Here is a 20794-nt window from a genome sequence, read left to right on the forward strand (position 1 = left end):
ATAGGTTGGCTATGTCTTTATTGCTTAGTTGTATTTGTTCTGGAGCTTTTATCTGTTCTTTCATTTGGGCCATTTTTTTTTTTGTCTTGGCTCACCTGCTACATAGTAAGGGGTGCAGCCTTTGGTATTCCCCCTGGGTGGGGTAACCCACTTTGCTGGGTTGTGATGCTGTATGTGGGGCAGGGGTCTGAAAGGGAACAACGACACTGGCTCCACTCTCTGCCAGATTTCAGTCACTCCTCCTGTTTCCCACAAGCAAATTGGGCCTTTCTGGTGCTGATTCCTGGGTGGGTGGGTTTGTGTACATTCTAGGACCCTGTGGGTCTCTCCAACGAACTTTCCTGTGAGGCTGGGAGTTATTCCTGTTGCCACCTCACCCCCCACACATGTTTTCACTCAGTGTTTTGAAGCTTTATTTCCCTGCACTGGGACCCTGGGTTGTGTGGTCCATCCTGATCCCCATTTTCACCTGGTTTATCTGCTCATGAATGTCAGACTGCCCAGTCAGCCAACCTCTGTCTTGCTGGCAGAGGTTGCAGCCTTGTGCTCCATGCCCCATTTCACAATTTGCCGCCTTGCTGGGTCCAGCAGTAGCCATTTGCCTGCCCCGGTCCTCCAGCTACCTTTCTAGGAGTCCTCTCCACCCTGGCTGCCTGACTCCACCTCTCCTACTGGTCTGGATGAATGTGTCTTCTTTAACTCTTTGGTTGTTGGACTTCCCATACAGTTTGATTTTCTGTCAGTTCTGGTTGTTTTTTGTTTTAAAATTTATTTTGCCCTTCTTTTGGTTGTACGAGGAGGCACAGTGTGTCTAGCTATGCCTCCATCTTGTCTGGAAGTTAATGCTGTTTTCTCTAGCCATGCAGAACTTTTTATTTTGATTAGATCCCATTTGTTTATTTTTTCCTTTATGTCTCTTGCTCTTGGGGACATATTGGTGAAAATATTGCTGCTTGGAATGTCTGAGATTTTTCTGCCTATGTTCTCCACTGGGACTTTTGTGTTGTCATGACATACCATTAATCTTTTATCCACCTTGAATTTATTTTTGTATATGGTGTAAGTTAGTGCTGAAGTTTCATTTTTTTGCATGTAGCTGTCCAAGTCTCCCAACACCATTTGTTGAAGAGGCGATTTTTGCTCCATTTTATGTTGCAGCTCCCTTTGTTGAATATTAATTGACCATAGAGACTTGGGTGTATTTCTAAGCTCTTTATTCTGTTCTGTTGGTCCATATATCTATTCTTATGCCAGGACCAGACTCTTTTGATTACAGTGGTTTTGTAACACAGTTTGATATCAGGTATTGTAATCCTTCCTACTTTGTTCTTCTTTCTCAAAATTGCTACAGCTATTTGAGGTCATTTATCATTCCATATAAATTTCTGAAATTTTTTTCTATATCTGTGAAATATGTCATTAGTACTTTAATAGGGATTGCATTGAATCTATAAATTTCTTTGGGTAGTATAGATATTGTGATGATGTTAATTCTTTGAATGCATCAGCATGGTACATTCTTCCAGTTTGTGGCTTCTTTAATTTCTTCCCTCAGTGTTGTGCAGTTTTCTGAGTACAGGTCTATTACCTCCTTGGTTAGGTTTATTTTGGTACTTTATTTTTCTTGTTGCTATATCAAATGGAATATTTTTCCTGATTTCTGTTTCTGATATTTCATTCTTGGTGTACAAAAATGCCTTTAATTTCTAAATACTGACTTTGTATCCTGCTGTTTTGCCAAATTCATTTACTAGGTGAGCAGTTTTTTCATGGATTCTATAGGATTTTCTATGTGCATTAGCATGTCATCTGCAAACAATGGCGTTTTGTTTCCTCATTTTCAATTTGGATGCCTTTTATTTCTTTTTCTTGTCTGATTCCTGTGGCTAGGACTTTCAATACTATATTGAAAAGGAGTTGTAAAGCGGACATCCTTGTCTTTTTCCTGATCCTAGAGGGAAAGCTGTATGTTTTTATCTATTGAGTATGATGTTGGCTGTAAGTCTGTCATATATGGCCTTTATTACATTGAGGAATGTCCATGTATTCCCACTTTGCTAAGTGTTTTTATCATAAATAGGTGCTGTACCTTATCAAATGCTTTTTCTGTATCTATTGATATGATCATGTAATTTTTGTCTTTCACTTTGTTTATGTGATGTATTACATTTATTGATTTGCAAATATTGTATCATCCTTGCATCCCTGGGATGAATCCCACTTAATCATGAAGTATGATCTTTTTAACAAAGGCTGGATAGAGTTTGCCGATATTTTGTTGAGGGTTTTAGTGTCTATGTTTATCAACGATACTGGCCTGCACATTTCTTTCTTTCTTATGTTTTAATCTGGTTTGGGGATTAGGATGATGTTGACTTCATAAAAAGAGTGTGGAAGTCTCTCATCTTCTTGAACTTTTTGGAATAATCTGTGAAGGATAGTGGTTAGCTTCTCCTTAAATGCTTTGTAAAATTCTCCTGTGAAACTACCCATTCCAAGACTTTTGTGTGTTGGGAACTTTTTGATTAGTGCTTCAATTTCATCAGCTCTTATTGATCTGCTCAGGCTTTCTGCTTCTTCTTCATTTTATTTTGGAAGATTACCTTTTTCTAGAAATGTGCCCATTTTACCTAGGTTTTCAAATATTTTGGCATGTAGTACTTTGTAGTAATTCTTAGAATCCTTTGTATTTCTGTGGTGCCAGTTGTAATCTCTCATCTTTCATTTCTGAATGTGTTTATTGGGGTTCTTTCTGTTTTTTTCTTGATGAGTCTGCTGAAAGGCTTGTTGATTTTATCTTTTCAAAGAACTAGCTCCTGGATTTATTGGTCCTTATAATTGTGCTTTTAGTGTCTATGTCATTTAATTTTGCTCTGATCTTGGTTATTTTCCTTTCTTTTACTTGCTCTAGTCTTGTAGGTGTAGGGCTAGCTTGTTTATTCGAGATGTTTTTATCTTTTTAGATACGCCTGCATCACAATTAACTTTCCTCTCAGGACTGCCTTTTCTGTGTCCCATAAAGTTTGGATTGTTGTGAGTTTATTTTCATTTGTTTCCAGAAACTTTCTGATTTCTTCCTTAATCTCATTCTTGACCCATTCATTGTTTAATAACATAGTACTGAATCTCCATGAGTTTGAGTGTTTTGGGTTTTTTCCCTTAAGGTTCATTTCTAGTTTCTGTCCCTTGTGGTTGGAGAAAATGCTTGATATGATTTCACTTTTCTTGAATTGTTGAGACTTGTTTTGTGTCCTATCATGTGTTCTATCTTTGAAAATGTTCCATGTGCATTTGAAAGGAATGTATATGTTGCTTCTTTGGGATGAAAGGCCTTCTCTACATATCAGTTAAGTCCATTTGATCTAGGGCATTGTTCAATGCCACAATATTTTTGTTGATATTTTGTTTGGAAGATCTACCCATTTTTGACAGTAGGGTTTTAAAATCCCCTGCTGTGATTGTATTGCTGTCAATATCTTCCTTGAAGTACTCCAAGATTTTCTTTATGTGTTTGGGTGCTTCTAGGTTGGGTGCATATATATTTACAATGTTTATATCTTCTTGATAGATTCTTCCCTTGAGTATTATGAAGTGACCTTCTGGATCTCTTTTTATGGCCCTTTTCTTGAAGTCTACTTTGTCTGATAGTAGTATTACTACCCTGGGCTTTTTTCCCTGTCCATTTGCTTGGAATATTTGTTTGGAGACCTTCACTTACAGTCTGTGTAGGTCTTTTGTTCTGAGGTATGTCTCTTGTAGGAAGCATATGTTTGGTCATAATTTCATATTCATTCAGCTATTCTATGTCTTTTGATTGGAGCATTTAAACCATTTACATTTAAGGTTATTATTGGTAGGTACTTATTCATTGCCATTTTTTCATACCCGTGTTTCTCTCTTTCTCACTGTTTATCTTCCTGTTCTTAAATCAGACCCTTTAGCATCTCTTGCAGAACTGGTTTGGAGGAGATACATTCTTTGAAGCTTCTTTTGTCTAAGAAGCTCCTTATTTGGCCTTCCATTTTAATTGAGAGCCTTGCTGGATAGAGTAGTCTCAATTGCAGGCCCTTGGTTTTCATAACTTGCAATATTTTTTGCCATTCTCTTCTGGCTTGGAGCATTCCATTGAGAGGTCAGCTGCTAGTCTTATCAGAGCTCCCTTTTATATTATTTCTTGTTTCTCCTTTGCTGCCATTAAGATTCTCTCTTTGTCTTGGAATTTTGCCATTTTAATTATGTGTCTTGAAGTGGGCTTCTTTGTGTTCCTCTTGATTGGGACTCTGTGTTTCCTGGATTTGTGTGATTTTACGTTTCATATGTTGTCCTGCAGATTCCTTAACTCCTCTTTGTTCTTTCTGAGTCTCTTTTTCTTGCTTTTTTCTCAGTGTTTTTTCTACTTTGTGCTCTGACTTGCTGATCCAATCCTCTGCTTCACTGAGCCTGCTCTTGATACCTTCTACTGTGTTCTTGAGTTCAGAAATTGTATTCTTTATTTCCTCTTGGTCCTTGTTGATAGTTTCTACTTCCTTTTTTTACATTGATATAGTTTGCAGTGAGTTCATTGTAGTTTTCCTGTAATTTTTGGTAATACTCAGTGAGCTCATTGAGCTTCCTTATAACCATTGCTTTGAAGTCAATATCTGATAGTTGCTGTGACTATATTTCATTTAGCATACTTTCTGAGGCTTCCTCCTTTCCTTTCATTTGGGGATTGTTACCCATTGAGTGTGAGACTCTTCTTGTTATCCTCAGCTTCTTAAATTGATCTGTTCTAGCTCCCTGGAATTATCGTGTGAGCTTCTATGGTAGAAGACTGTGACATTCAGTTGTGCAGTCTCCTTGATCTCCTGAGCTCGCTGGTCTTGGGCTGTCCTTTAAGTTGGCTCTCTGTATGTCTTTGAGTTTTGATTGTTGTTGGGCATTTCTTTGGCGAGTCCTTCTCTCCAGTTGGTTAACTGAGGGTCACTCCATCCACCATGTCTTGAATTCTGTTGTGCAGGTGTGAACAGGTTGTGTTGAAGCTTGTTCTTCTGTGTGTACAAGATTTTGAGGATTCTCTCTTGCTCTTGTTCAGTTGTTTGTTCTGGGTTATTTCTCCACTATTTAGTTGTATCTCCAGATAGGCCCTGGATTGAGGTTAGTGTGGCTTCCACTCCCTGCTTCACCTTCTTCTGTTGTTATCTGTTTGTGGTTCCTTTGTTGTTGGGTTTCCTCTTCCAGTGGGTATCTTGGTGTTCACCACTTCCACCTACTCTTTTTTGTGATCAGTTGGAGGGGGAAGACAAAATGGTTTAAGACAGCAAGAGACCATTCTATGATATTTATAGTAGCAGCCAGTAGAGAAGAGATAGGAGATCCTTTGGCTATGTATAGTGTTAACCGTGATCTTCCACCCAACTAGCCACTTTTTAGAAAGGATGGAAAGAAGATAAGACTCTTGTTGGGGAGGGAAGAGTTCTGATTTGGATCTAGAAGGCAGCGAGGTTGTGGGAGGTCAGATTCTGAGGTAAGGTGAGAGTAAAGGATAATAAATAGGTGTAGTGTGTGAGAGAATAGAGTTAACCACTACAGTAATAGAGTTCAGGAAACCGTGAAGTGGGCTAAGATCTGGGAGGGGTGTTGTGTAGTATTTACAATTTTATGGAACAGCTATTATTTACAATAATATTAGAGCAACAATCATATGACAGGATCTATGAGATCTAGATAACAAGGATAGGAATATAGAACCTTGAGTAGTGTGCTAATGGAACACAAGTGAAGAGAAGGACAGTAAATTAGCAATACACTGTGAAAGAGAACAGGGAAAACCTGTTAAATAATACAATATAAACAACCAAGCAAAAGAGACTAAACAGGAAGAAGAGGAATACAAAAATACTATTAAATTAAAATATGTAAGAATAATGAAAAATGATCATATAGATATGCAATAACTTGCAGGTTCTCTGTAATAGCAAAGTGAAATTTTTCTCACTGTCTCAGCTGTTGGGATGCCCCCTCTTTGGGTACAACTCTGGTCTTTTCACAGTTCCAGGTTTTTTGTCTCACTTGTGGGTATTTAAAAAATGCAGAAGGAAGGAAGAAGAGATAAAGTTGGAAAGAAAGAAAGAAGAAATAAAATAATAAAGAAGGAGAGAGAGGAAAAGGGAATTGAGAGATAAGAAAATAATAAAAATTAAAAAATAAAAACTCTAAAAAACCCAAAAAACCAAAAAAACCTCATGCTTGTTTCAAACTGGCCACACCAGTTTTTCTGGTCTTGTTGGCTACTCAGGGGCTCTTCTCCTTTCCCAATCAGCACTCAGTCAGCCTGGTGAGTATTCTCCCTAGAGCTAGCCTGGTTCCTCTCCACGGGGCCTTGGGTGTGGGATCCAGGTCTTCCTCAGAGCGCACTCTCCCCTCATGGGTACTGCTGTGTGCTGGGGCCTTCTGCTGAGTGTGTTCTCCCTGGGTTGCAGGCACGCAGTTGGCCAGGCTGCCTCTGGCCCTATGGGTTTGGGCACACACCCTTCCCAGTGTTATGGGGGTGCACAGGCCTTCCTATGTCCCCTCAGAAGCACTGCCTGGCTGGGTGGGGATGAGGCCAGAGTGCAGATTTCCCCGGTGTCTTTTTTTTTCACTTTTTCTTTTTGAGAAAGTCTTCTTACTCAAGCTTGCCGCTCCATACAACGGCCTGGCCTCTTCCACAGCCCAATTCTCCAGCCACACTGGGGACTACCAGGTCAGGGCCCATCATGGTGCGACTCTCAACTCTGCGGGTCCTCACAGCCACTGTGTTTTTGCCACTTAGTCCTTATTCCCCTCTCTGCGACTTCAAGCAACCAGATCTCTCCTGGTGCTGCTCCAACTTTGTTTGGCCAGGGAGGGAGAAGTTGACCCAGCTCTCTCCCAAGAACCCCGTAGTACACCCGACAGCAGGCACTGGGTCTGGGGCTGCAGCCACCATGGTCCTCGTGTTGGTCCCTGGGACCTTATTGTCCTGAAGCAGTCTCCTTACTGTCTGGTTTTTCACTGTCTGCTACAATTTTTGGTCTCCTATTTTTATATATCCTGAAGTACTGTTGGCTGTTCGCTTTGTTCCTCCATAGATCAGCCAGGTTTTCTCCCATGAGCAGGAGAAGTAGAGTCTGCTCCCTTCTACCTCACTGCCATCTTCCTCTCCATGACATTATTATTCACCTTTTAAAGAAGTGGAAATTAAAGCTTGGAGAGATTTAAAAACTCCCAAGGCTGTGGGTTAATGAATGGATGCATAGGGTGCTGACACAGTCTCTTTGAATCCAGAGCCTGAAACACAAGAAGAAGGAGCTTCCAGGGACAGAGCTCTGATAAGTAGCTACCTCAGGGAAGACAAATTTTAGAAAATCCCTTCAAGATTTGGAGCACTGTTGCTCAATAAATAGCAAGGAGTAGAGCAGTTATTCACTCATTCACAGTTAATAACTCATTCACAAATGAGTTATTCACTCATTTGTTGAGCAAATATAATAGAAATTGTGAAAGTTCCCTAACCTTTAGTTATTTCCTTAATTTCACATCAGCGTGTTTTTAGGAAGATTTAGTGTTGTGACTCTCTAAGTTAGCAGATTTATTTTTAATTGAAAATAGTTTCATTGCTATTACAATTCACTGAAAATTAATTACTAGAAAGAAGATCTAGTTTCACAATATGGACAAGGAATTCCTACCTTTGGCAATTTTAATAATCATCTCATACTTCTCATTCTCTTCTGGCTGATTTCTGGTACACCATTTAAAATCACATCTGGTGAAAAAGCACAAGGACCAAATAAATTTCATTCATGTGTGGGACATAAAACAGAAAGCAACAAATGAACAAACGAACAAACTCATATACACAAACAGTATGGTAGTTACCAAAAGAGGAGGAGGGTTGAGTGGAGGAGAAAGAAGGTGAGACACATGGTGATGGAGGGACACTAGACTTTGTGTGGTGAGCCCACAATGCAATACACAGGTGATGTATTATGTATTTGTACACCTAAAATCTGTAAAATGTTATTAATCAATGTTACCCCATTATATTTCATTAAATTTAAAAATAAAATTATATCTGAGTGTCCAGTGGACACTTCCCTTTCAAACTACTTCTGTAAAGCATGGTGTTGAAACCACATTTTACTTAGATATACTGCTGTCTTGTGTACTCACTGCAAACAATTGGAAGAAAATTAGTCATATTTAACCTTGTTTATAGACTTGTTGATGTTTTGAATATTTATCTGTAGAATACTTCCAATGATTGGGAGAGGAGTGAGCCCAGGTGGAAGCTTCCCTTGGGCACAGCTTTGGTTCCATAGGAAAAGGGGAATCAAACAAGAAAGATAAATCTCTAGGAATGTGAAGAGATCCACAGATGTGCTTTGCATAAATCCAATTGAAAGTTATTAATCCAAAGATTTTATAAATACTAAGTGCTAACTGATCTTCCAACATGCACTAAGTCTGTGAACTTTGGGGTAAATATTGTTTTATCTTCAGTGTACTTTGGCCTGCTGATAGAGAGTAGAGCAAAACAACAACAACAATAACAAAAACACACATTCATAGATACAGACAACAGAACTGTAGTTACCAGAAAGGAAGGGGGACAGAGATATGACAAGGAAGGTAAAGGTTGTGAAATATACAGTAACAAAAGGAGACTAGACTTTGGGTGGTGGACTCACAATAGAATATACAGATGTTGCATTTTTTGAAAGTTGTATACCTGAAATTTATATAAGGCTATTAACCAATGTTACCCTAATAAATTTAATTAAAAAAAAACAGTGACCTTGCCTTGGCCAGGTAACTTGGTTAGAGTGCTGTCCTTATATGCCAAGATTGCAGGTTGTTTTTTGGTCAGGGTACATACATACAAGAATTAACCAATGAATGCATAAGCAGGTGGAACAAGAAATATCTCTCTCTGTCTTTGTCTCTCTCCCTTCCTCTTTGTCTCTCTAAAATCAATAAATAAAAAATTTTAAAGTCACCTACATTTTCAGTGAAAATTCCAACTGAAAATTAACTCTCACTTCTTCAGAATATGAGTTACATGAAATATAACTCAAATATATAAAATATGAGTTATATTTTAATAGTGAAATTAAAAACTAGCAGGTTTTCAAAGAGCTAAAATTTATAATTTTGACAAATTATGAAAGAGAATATCTCATATCAACATTAACTATCATATATTCAGAAGAAAAAAAAAGCACTCTCTTAGTGCTTTGTCTCAGGAAAGGGTCAGAATCAAAGATAGAGAGAAGGTGGGGTTAAAAAGAAGGTTGTAGGGAGCTAGTCTTGTCTTAGAACAGAGATAGCCCAACTACTTGACAAAGCCCTTTTCTATATAAGTCAGTAGTTCTGACACCACTTATTCTCAAAAGAGATGCCTTAGTCAACACAGATACCTCCTACTTCATAAATGGTAAAACTGGAATTTGAACCTAGCATGTCTAATACATCATGTACATCAGTTCTAATTGAAGAAAAGAAGAACCTTTCTGAGGGACTATGCAGCTTTTGGCAAGAAAGGGAGAACTGCTTGGCTTTGGGGCTCCCTTTGCCATGCAGCTTAGGAAGCTGGGAAGCAAGATGTAGCTGTGATGCAGAGCTCTCACTTAGCAGTTTGAAAGAATGCAGAAGAGATGCTGCAGGAAGGAAAGGAGTAAAAGGACTCTGGCTGGTGGGCCAGGAGAAGGTGCCACATGGGTTTGGATTAAGAACTGGAGATCATGGTGGCAACACAGCTGATGGTGCCGGGAACCGCGTGAGGCCTGCCAGCAGAGCACAGTAATAATGGTGGGAGGTGGGACCTAAGCCAAGGACTTCTATTTCTTTTCCTGAGATACAGTACCCCTGACTGGGCAAAGGGGGGAAAGAAGGACTGTGTGTGTTTGTGGGTGTTTTAAGGAACTTTGGGATTTCAAGGAAGACATTAAGTCATTACTCTTAAGTCTGTGTAACTTTTGAATAAATAATTCCTTTCCTTTTCACAAGAAGAAAGAAAGAAAGAAAGAAAGAAAGAAAGAAAGAAAGAAAGAAAGAAAGAAAGGGAAAGGAAAGGAAAGGAAAGGAAAGGAAAGGAAAGGAAAGGAAAGGAAAGGAAAAGAAAGGAAAAGAAAAGAAAAGAAAAAAAAGAAAAGAAAAGAAAAGAAAAGAAAAGAAAAGAAAAGATCCCTCCTTTCTGTAGCTCAGTTGGTTGGACATCACCCCACAAACAAAAAGTTTGCCAGTTCAATTCCCTGTTGGGCACATACCTAGGTTTCTAGTTTTGACCTGGTCTGCACACATAAGAAAAAGCAACCAATCAATGTTTCTCTCTTATATCAATTTTTCTCTCCCTTCCTTTCTCCCACCCTTCCTCTCTCTCTAAAATCAGTGGACATGTCCTCAGGTGAAGATAAAAAAAAAAACAACAAAACAAGAAGAAATGAATGCTGATACTACAGTAGCCCAAAGGAAAGAAGTTCCCATCTTAGGAGCCATGGAGATGTGGACACAACACAGGACTCCCACTGTTGTTATCATCTGTACAGCTAATAATGAAGTGCACTCAGTCCTGCAGTGGGAAGAGTCCACCTCAAAGGAAGTCAGCAGGGCATTCCTGTGAGACAAGAGCATCCCTCCATGGCCTCCGTTTTGGCAGAGAAGCAAGTCTAATAAGCTGTCACCTGGTATTTGAGCTTAAGTTGGAGTGTGGGGAACTAACTACATCAAAAATACCTCAGTCTGGAAGGACCATCATATACAGATTCCGCAGACAAGAACATAATATATTTAAATCAGCATCTAATAAAATTAAAATTCCACTTTATACCACATAAAAGACCTTCTTTGAAATGTATTCTGTAAAACCACTATTAGATTTTTATATAAAGTGCCCAGAATCTTAATGTGCTTTATTAAAGGAAAATAAAATGCATTCTTTAATTTAAAAAGAATAATTCCTGATCTTCCGGCCAAGATGGAGGCGTAGGTAGACACATTGTGCCTCCTCGCACAACTAAAATAAGGACAACAATTTAAAAACAAAATAACAACCAAAACTGACAGAAAATTGATCTGTATGGAAATTCGACAACCAAGGAGTTAAAATAGACACATTCATCCAGACTAGCAGGCGGGGTGGAGTCAGGCGGCCAGGCAGAGAGGGGTGGCAGCACAAAAAGCCATGGCACTAGGTGCGCCAGATGGAAGTGGGCAGACCTTGGGTGAGCACAGGTGGCAGCTGGCAGACCCCAGGCACGGGGTGGCTACAGGAAGACCCAGCAAGGTGGCAATTGTGAAGTGAGGCACAGCATGCAAGGTGGCTGGCTGACCCGGAGGTCCGACAGATAAACCAGGCGAGGCTGGGGAGCGAGACGTACCACACAACCCAGATTCCCAGCACTGGGAAATAGAGCCTCAGGGCACTGATTGAAAACACCTGTGGGTGTTGAGGCACAGGAAGAGACTCCCAGCCTCATGAGAGAGTTTGTTGGAGAGACCCACAGGGTCCTAGAATGTACACAAGCCAAACCACATGGGAATCAGCACCAGAAAGGCCCAGTTTGCTTGGGGGAAGTGGCGGAAGGGAATGAAATCCCACAGAGAGTGGAGCAAGCACCATTGTTCCCTTTTGGACTCTGCCCCCACATAAGAGTCACAGCGCAGAAACTGGGTTGCCCCACCCTGGTTGCCCCACCTAAGTCTCCTCCCCTTATATGCAACAGGTGTGACAAGACAAAAAAAAAGGCCCAAATGAAAGAACAGATCAAAACTCCACAGCAAATACAACTGAGTGACTAAGAGACAGCCAACCTATTAAATGCACAGTTCAAAGCACTGGTGATCAGGATGTTCACAGAATTGGTTGATTTTGGTCACAGATTAGATGAAAAAATGAAGGCTACACTAAGTGAAATGAAGAAAAATGCACAGGGAACCAATAGTGACGGGAAGAAAACTGGGACTCAAATCAATGGAGTGGACCAGAAGGAAGAAAAAAAACATCCAATCAGAAAACAATGAAGAAACAAGAATTCAAAAAAATGAGAGGCTTAGGAACTTCCAGGACATCTTTGAAAGTTGCAGCACCCGAATTATAGGGGTACCAGAAGGGGAAGGGCAAGAGCAACAAGTGAAACAGTTATTTAAACAAATAATTAGTGAGAACTTCCCCAATCTGGCAAAGGAAATAGACTTCCAGGAAGTCCAGGAAGCTCAGAGAGTCCCAAAGAAGTTGGAACCAAGGAGGACTACACCAAGGCCCATCATAATTACATTAGCCAAGGAGATGAAGGAGAGAATCCTAGAAGCAGCAAGAGAAAAGGAGATAGTTACCTACAAAGGAGTTCCCATCAAACTGTCAGCTGATTTCTCAAAAGAGACCTTGCAGGCAAGAAGGGGCTGGAAAGAAGTATTCCAAGTCATGAAAGGCAAGGACCTACATCCCAGATTGCTCTATCCAGTAAAGCTTTCTTTCAGAATAGAAGGACAGATAAAGTGCTTCTCAGATAAGGTCAAGTTAAAGGAGTTCATCATCACCAAGCCATTATTATATGAAATGTTAAAGGGACTTATCTAAGAAAAAGAAGATAAAGAACATGTATAGTAAAATGACAACAAGCTCACAATTATTAACGACCACACTGAAAACAAAACAAAAACAAACTAAGCAAACAGCCAGAACAGGAACAGAACCACAGAAATGGAGATCACATGGAGGGTTAGCAACAGGGGGTGTGAGGAAGAGAGAGGGGGGAAAAAGTACAGAGAATAAGTAGCATAGGTGGTAGGTAGAAAATAGGGGGAAGGCAAGAAAAGTATGGAAATATAGAAGCTAAAGAACTTATGACACATGGACATGAACTAAAAGGCAGGAATGTGGGTGAGACAGGATGTGCAAGGTAGAGGGGAATGAAGGGGGGGAAATGAGACAACTGTAATAGCATAATCAATAAAATATATTTTTAAAAAATAATCCCTTTTATGTGTAGGTTTCTATGAAGTTTATGAAGCACTTTTGTGAACATCTTATTTGAATCTCATAATCAATCCATGGGACGTATTTTTTATTCACTTTACAGAGGAAAATCAGAATCAGAACCGATGGAATTTGCTCAAATTTCCACTTCTAAGGCATGGTAAGAACTCCAGCTCTGGTTTTATAATTTGTGAACTCTGCATTGGAAAGTATTTTAATTTAATTATATTTCACAAACATTTGTTGAACAATTATTATATATCTTGCCATTGTACTTAGGCATTAAATATTTGATTTAAGATTAAACTGTTACTGATCACTGATTTCACCATGGGCAAATAAAAATGAGAGCTTAGAAAAGTTTGTCCTTTTGTCATCTTTAGAACTGAAGAAATCCTGGGTTCAAAGAGTCAGAGAACTTGATTTCTAAGAAATATGGTCATCAGCTGTCCCATCCCATATCCGATATACAGTGCCCTCAGGACATTTCTAGTCCTGGAAGAAGAGTCAATTTTAAAATAGTTTATATACATATATATCTTGAATTCTGTCTTTTTCTTGCTGTCTCTCTTCAGAGCCATCACTTGGTGTAACAAACTCACACCTTAGCTCAGCCTATGCAACTTTTCTGGGGGTTCATATGTTTGGCCATTTTTCTCTTCAAAGAAGGAAGAAAATGTAGGAGTAATTGAGCAGGAATAGGTCTTAGAAATTAATATAATTTATTACTTCCTTATTTTAAGAGCAGTATAATAATGGCTCACAGAGGCAAAAAGCTTTGCATATAGTCACATAGTGAGTTAATATCAGAGCTCCTAGTTGAACAATCTTTGTTTCCTTAAATATAAGATTTTTTACATGTATGTATATTTTAAATTCCTTTATTGTTGTTCAAGGACCGTTGTCTGCATTTTGCCCCCACCACTCCCTCCCATCCCAGCCAATGCTACCTCCCTCCCTGGCTTCCACCATCCCCCTTGGTTTGTCCATTTGTCCTTTATAGTAGTTCCTGAAAATCTTTCCCCCTACTGTCCTATCCCCCTTCCCTCTGGCTATTGTTAGATTGTTCTTAATTTCAATGTCTCCAGGTTATATCTTGTTTGTTTTTTTTTAAATTATGTTCAAGTTAAAGGTGAGGTATTTGTCCCTCACTGCCTGACTTATTTCACTTAGCATAACGCCCTCCAATTCCATCCATGCTGTCACAAAGGGTAGGAACTCTTTCTTTCTCTTTGCTGTGTAGAATTCCATTATGTAAATGCACCATAGTGTTTTGATCCATTCATTTACTGATGGGCACTTAGGTTACTTCCAGCCCTTGGCTATTGTAAATTTTGCTGCTATGAACATTGAGGTGAATAGGTTCTTTTGAATTGGTGTTTCAAGGCTCTTAGGGTCTAATCCCAGCACTGGAGTTGCTGGGTCAAAAGACAGTTCCATTTTTAGTTTTCTGAGGAAATTCCATACTGTTTTCCACAGTGGCTGCACCAGTCTTCATTCCCACCAACAGTGCACCAGGGTTCCCTTTTCTCCACATCCTCTCCAACATTTGTTTGTTGATTTGTTTGTGATGGGCATTCTGACTAGCATGAGGTGGTATCTCACTGTGGTTTTAATTTGCATCTCTCTGATGGCTAGTGATGCTGAGCATCTTTTCCTATTTCTCTGGGCCCTCTGTATGTCCTCCTTGGAGAAGTGACTGTTCAAGTCTTTTGCCCATTTCTTAATTGGGTTGTTTGTCTTCCTGGACTGGAGTTGTATGAGTTCTTTATATATTTTGGAGATCAAACCCTCGTCTGAGGTATCCTTGGCATATATGTTTTCTCATATAGTTGGTTCTCTTTTCACTTTAATGCTGTTTTCTTTAGCCATGCAGATGCTTTATATTTTGATGACATCCTATTTGTTTATTCTGTGTTGTATGTCCTTGCTCTACAAGATGTATCAACGAAAATACTCCTGTGTGAAATATCTGAGATTTTCCTGCCTATGTGCTCCTGAAGGACTTTTATGGTGTCATGACGTATATTTAAGTGTCTTATCAACCTTGAATTATTTTTGTGTATGATGTAACTTGGTGCTCATGTTCCTTTTTTTTTTTTTTTTTTTTTGTATGTAGCTGTCCAGTTCTCCCAACACCATATGTTGAAGAGGCTATTTTTACTCAATTTTATGCTCCTGCTGCCTTTGTCAAAAATTAACTAACCATAGAGACTTGGGTTTATTTCTGGGCTCTCAGTTTTGTTCCATTGGCCTATCTCTCTGTTTTTATGCTAGTACTAGACTGTTTTGATTACAGTGGCTTTGTAATACAGTTTGGTATCAGGTATTGTGATCCCTCCTACTTTGCTCTTCTATCTCAAAATTGCAGCAGCTATTCAGGGTCATTTAAGGTTCCATATAAATTTTTGAAGTGTTCGCTCTATATCTGTGAAATATGCCATTGGTACTTTAGTAGGTATTGCATTGAATCTATAAATTGCTTTGTGTAGTATGCACATTTGGGTGATGTTAATTCTTCTGACCCATGAACACAGTACATGTTTCCATTTGCTTGTGTCTTCCTTGATTTCTTTCTATAGTTTTGTGTAGTTTTCTGAGTACAGGTCTTTTACCTCCTTGGTTAGGTTTATTCCTAGGTATTTTATTTTCCTTGTTACTATATCAAATGGGATTTTTTTCTTGATTTCTGCTTCTGATGTTTCAACATTGGTATACAAAAGTGCCTTTGATTTCTGGATATTGACTTTGTATTATGCTGTTTTGCCAAATTCATTTATTAGGTCAAGCAGTCTTTTTGTGGAATCTATAGGATTTTCTATGTACACTATCATGTCATCTGCAAACAATGAGTTTGTTTCCTCCTTTCCAATTTGAATGCCTTTTATTTCTTTTTTTTTTTTTGTCTGATTGCTGTGGCTAAAACTTAAAATACTATGTTGAATAGAAGTGGTGAAAGTGGACAACATTGTCTTGTTCCTGATCTTAGCGGGAAAGATTTTAATTTTTGCCCATTGAGTATGATGTTGGCTGTAGGGCTCTCATATATGGCCTTTATGATGTTGAGGAATTTTCCCTCTCTTCCCACTTTGCTGAGTGTTTTTATCATAAATGGGTGCTTCACCTTATCAAATGCTTTTTCTAAATCAACTGATATGATTTTGTGATTTTTGTCTTTGTTTTTTGTCTATGTGATGTATTACTTTTATTGATTTGTTAATGTTGTACCATCCTTGCATCCTTGATATTAATCCCACTTGGTCATAGTGTATGATCTTTTTAATGTATTGCTGGATGTGGTTTGCCTATATTTTGTTGAGGATTTTAGCACTATGTTCATCAGCAATATAGGCCTGAGGTTTCCTTTCTTTATTGTCTTTATCTGGTTTTTGGATTAGGATGATGCTGGCTTCATAAAAAGAGTTTGGGAGTCTTCCGTCATTCTGGATTTTTTGGAATAGTCTGTGAAGGATAGGGGTTAGCTCTTCCTTAAATGCTTTGTAGAATTCTCCTGTGAAACCATCCAGTCAAGGGCTTTTGTGTGTCAGGAGTTTTTTGATTACTGCTTCAATTCCATCTGCTGTTATTGGTTTGTTTAGGCCATCTGCTTCTTCATTGCTTTTCAGAAGATTATATTTTTCCAAAAATGTGTCCATATCACCTAGGTTTTCAAATTTCAAATTTAACATACAGTTCTTCATAGTAATTTCTTACAATCCTTTGTATTTCTGTGGTGTCAGTTGTAATCTCTTCTCTATCATTCCTGATTGTATTATTTTGGTCCTCTCTCTTTTTTTCTTGAGGAGTCTGCTTAAAGACTTGTCGATTTTGTTTATCATTTCAAAGAACCAGCTCCTGGGTTCATGATCCTTAGAATTGTGCTTTTAGTCTCTATGTCATTTAATTCTGCTCTTATCTTGGTTATTTCCTTCCTTCTACTTGCTCTGGGCTGTCTTTGTTATTGCTCCTTGAGTTCTTGTAGACATAGGGTTAGGTTGTTTGTTCACAATGTTTCTCTTTTTTAGGTAGGCCTGTATCACTATGAATTTCCCTCTCAGGACTGTCTTCACTGTGTCCCATATGTTTTGGGTTGTTGCAAGTTCATTTTCATTTTTTTCCAGAAACTTTTTTATTTTTTCCCTAATTTCAATCTTGACCCATTCTTTATTTAATAGCATGCTGTTTAATCTCCATGATTTTGAGTGTTTTGGGTTTAATATTCTCAATATTGCTAGCTATCAGACAGATACAAATTAAAACCACAATGAGATACCACTTTACACCAGTCAGAATGGCCATCATAAACAAAGCAACAAATAACAAGTATTGGAGAGGTTGTGAAGAAAAGGGGACCCTACTGCACTGTTGGTGGGATTGCAGACTGGTACAACCACTATGGAAAACAGTATGGAATTTCCTAAGAAAACTAAAAATGGATCTGCCTCTTGACCCAGCAATTCCACTGCAGGCTATGATTCCACTATATCCTAAGATATACTGAAACACCAATCCAAAAGGACCTATGCACCCCAATGTTCATAGCAGCACAATTTACAGTAGCCAAGTGTTGGAAGCAACCTCGGTGCCCATCAGTAAATGAATGGATCAAAAAACTATGGTACATTTACACAATGGAATTCTATGCAGCAGAAAAAAAGAAGGAGCTCCTACCTTTTGCAACAACATGGATGCAACTGGAAAACGTTATGCTAAGCAAAATAAGCCAGGTGGTGAAAGACAAATACCATATGATCTCACCTTTAACAGGAACCTAATCAACAAAACAAAGAAACAAGTAAAATATAACCAAAGACACTGAAATAGAGAACAGGCTGACAGTGACCAGAGGGGAGAGGGGAAGGAATTTCAGAGGAGAATTTCAGGGGAAAAGGAAAAGGGTTTACAGGAACAAGTATAAAGGATACATGGACAAAAACTAGGGGCAGGTGAAAATGGGTGGGAGGTGAGGAGGGCAAGGTGGGTGGGCTGGGATGGGAGTAAAAGACAGAAAATTGTATTTGAACAATAATTAAAATAAAATTTAAAAAATAACATTTTATACATAAAATAACTGTGACCAGAGTAGTTAAATGATGTCTCTATGATGACATCACCATCTTTTAGGCAGACTATCATCTCAACACAGGGTAAAAATTATGATGTTTGTTTATGTTTCATACACTATATGAGCAATCATTTTGTTATCCCCCAAACAATTACCTTGTCAGGGTGCCAAGTGAAACATCAAATACTCTTACCCTTAGTGTTCCCTAGCAGTATCTGTGGTCCCAAATACTCTCCCTTTTAGAAGAAAGCATTCTCTTCCTTCCTAAATGCCAACTAATGTACTGAAGAACTCACTAACTGTTGATTAGATGACAAGACTTTTGGGTAATGGAAGCCCTTCAAAAAGAACTGAGAAGTCCATTTAGTACTATGGGCATGTTTTGGGGATGTTAACAAAGTACTTTATGGGAAATTGGGCTTTAGAATTTAGTAGAAAATCCACTGGACAGGGTCGATGGATTGAATTCCAGTTCTGTATTCTGGACATGCCTTTTCCAGTCTATCATTAAAGGACTTGGCCAAATTTCCCAGATGAGCACTTCATGATTCTGAGCTCTGGGAAGGACTATGGTGTCTACCCGTTTACAGCTTGGTACATACAGAGATTTGGGCTTTTGTGAGAAAAGAGCATAAAGGATTCCTTGTGAAGAAACAATCTTGGCCCCACCTGTATCCATGAAGAGCTCAGAACCCTGACATTCTCATCAAACATTTCCATTATGTTAAGAAGATTATGATCTTTATAATCAAAACTACTCTGGAAATAATGGAGCAGACAACATTGCATGGAGTACAGCTCAGGGTGAAAGTGGAATCACTCAGTGGTGCTAAAAAGTGAGAAGTAATTTTAAAACACCATTAAACCAGACATATGAAACTCTTTATTTATGAAATACTAGGTAAAGGTAATTTTAGACACATTAAAATGATTTTTTTCTTCCAAATTTCCTAAGAGCAAAATATTAAACATGGATAAAAACAAGACATCATTTTTATCTTAATCTGAGTATTTGATTTCAACCTAGCTAAATAAATAATGATTTTCTAAAAAATACTCAGATGACATCCATTGCCTTTATTTGTACCCCTTTCACTCAAGATGCCTGCTAATTTGCAGGAGAAGAGAAAGAAGAAAAAAGACCTTTAAAAAAGGCCATTTTTATATCATTTTATAATTAAGGTTGTCAGTGCTGAAAATCGTTTGCCTTCAAAATCTGTAGAAAATTAAGTGCTGATATAGAGAAACAATAGGGACCTCCCAATGTTTTACCTATAATGAATAGTTGAAAGAATCACATGTAGAAGCAAGAGGAGAAGCTAAATAGAGGGAGACTGTGAGTGAATTCATGTATTTGAAGAAATAAGTAAAAAAAGAAGCATGTTGTGTGATTAAAAATACAAGTGAATAATTATTATAAAGTGGATTGTTTTTGTCTGAAATAAAAACACCATGTATCCTGGCTGGTGTGGCTCAGTGAACTGAGTGCTGACCTGTGAACCAAAGGGACTCCAGTTCAATTTCCAATGAGGACACATGCCTAGGTTTCAAGCCAGTTTTCCAATAGGAGGTGCTCAAGAGTCAACCACACGATGTTTCTCTCCCTCTTTTTTTCCCTCCCTTCCACTCTCTCTAAAAATAAATAAATGAAATCTTTAAAAAACTATGTGATCTCACCTATAACTGGAACCTACTGAAGAAAGCAAACAAACAAGCAGAATAGAACTAGAGGTGTGGAAAAAAGGAACAAATTGACAGTGACCAGAGGGGAAGGGAGAGAGGGAAAATGGGGGAAAGAAGGGGAATGGTCTAGTCAAGGAACATGTATAAAGGACCCATGGTACTGGGCAACAAAGTGGGGATTGACTGAAGGAGCAGTGGAGTGGGTTGAGCAGGGGAGAGTAACAAGGGGAAAAATCGGGACAACTGTAATTGATCAAAATTTTTAAAAAAGCAATTAACAGGCCCTGGCTGGCATAGCTCAGTGGATTGAGCACGGGCTGGGAACCAAAGTGTCCCAGGTTCGATTCCCAACCAGGGTACATTCCTGGGTTGCAGGCCATAACCCCCAGCAACCGCACATTGACGTTTCTCTCTCTCTCTCTCTCTCTCTCTCTCTCTCTCTCTCTCTCTCTCTCTCTCTCTCTCTCTCTCCCTCCCTTCCCTCTCTAAAAAAAAATAAATAAAATCTTTAAAAAAAAAGTAATTAACAATAAATTGATAAAAAAATTAAAGCATAAACCCCAGGTAAGTGAAACAAAGAAAAAGTTAAATTGATAAGTGGAGGTCTTTAATCTTTTTTTCAATGTTTAATAATATTTCCCTCCTGGAGGATCCAAGATGGTAGTGGAGTAGGTGGATATTACACTCACCTCCTACAAGGACCAAAGTGGAATTACAGATAAAATATAGAGCAATTACCTGAATAACCAACTGAAGACTAGCTGAAGAGATGTCTTACAACCAAGGATTTACAGAAGAATCAACATCAACACTGGTAGCAAGGGCAGAGATGTGAAAAGTGCTGACTGTCTCCCACAAGCAGCAGCTGACTTTCTAGAGGGATATCTCAGCTCAGGGTTCCCCTGGAGAAGTGTGTTATCTCGACCCTAAACCAGGATCCCTTTCCCAGAGCACCAAACCAGGAAGAGGCACCACAGAACATCTGGCTGTGAAAATCAGCAGGCAATCTGGCCATCAGAGAGAGTCAGGAGTCTGCTAGAGACCCAGGTGCCCTCTTAAATGGCCAA

At 38.8% G+C, this 20794-nt stretch overlaps 1 protein-coding gene and 1 long non-coding RNA gene across 2 annotated transcripts in view; one reads left to right on the top strand and one right to left on the bottom strand.

Annotated features, from left to right (window-relative positions):
• The window catches only part of LOC114496072 (cytochrome P450 2C19-like), a 186684-nt gene that overhangs the window by 107955 nt on the left and 57935 nt on the right, over positions 1–20794 (top strand). The gene's annotated exons all lie outside the window — the stretch shown is intronic.
• On the bottom strand, positions 939–18817 carry LOC118500874. Its single transcript, XR_004903454.1, has 3 exons — positions 18714–18817; positions 11056–11060; positions 939–949 (listed from the first exon to the last, which is right to left on the bottom strand). It is a non-coding gene; the product is annotated as an uncharacterized LOC118500874 (long non-coding RNA).

The sequence above is a fragment of the Phyllostomus discolor genome, chromosome 5 (assembly GCF_004126475.2).
Source record: "Phyllostomus discolor isolate MPI-MPIP mPhyDis1 chromosome 5, mPhyDis1.pri.v3, whole genome shotgun sequence".
Taxonomy (NCBI): domain Eukaryota; kingdom Metazoa; phylum Chordata; class Mammalia; order Chiroptera; family Phyllostomidae; genus Phyllostomus; species Phyllostomus discolor.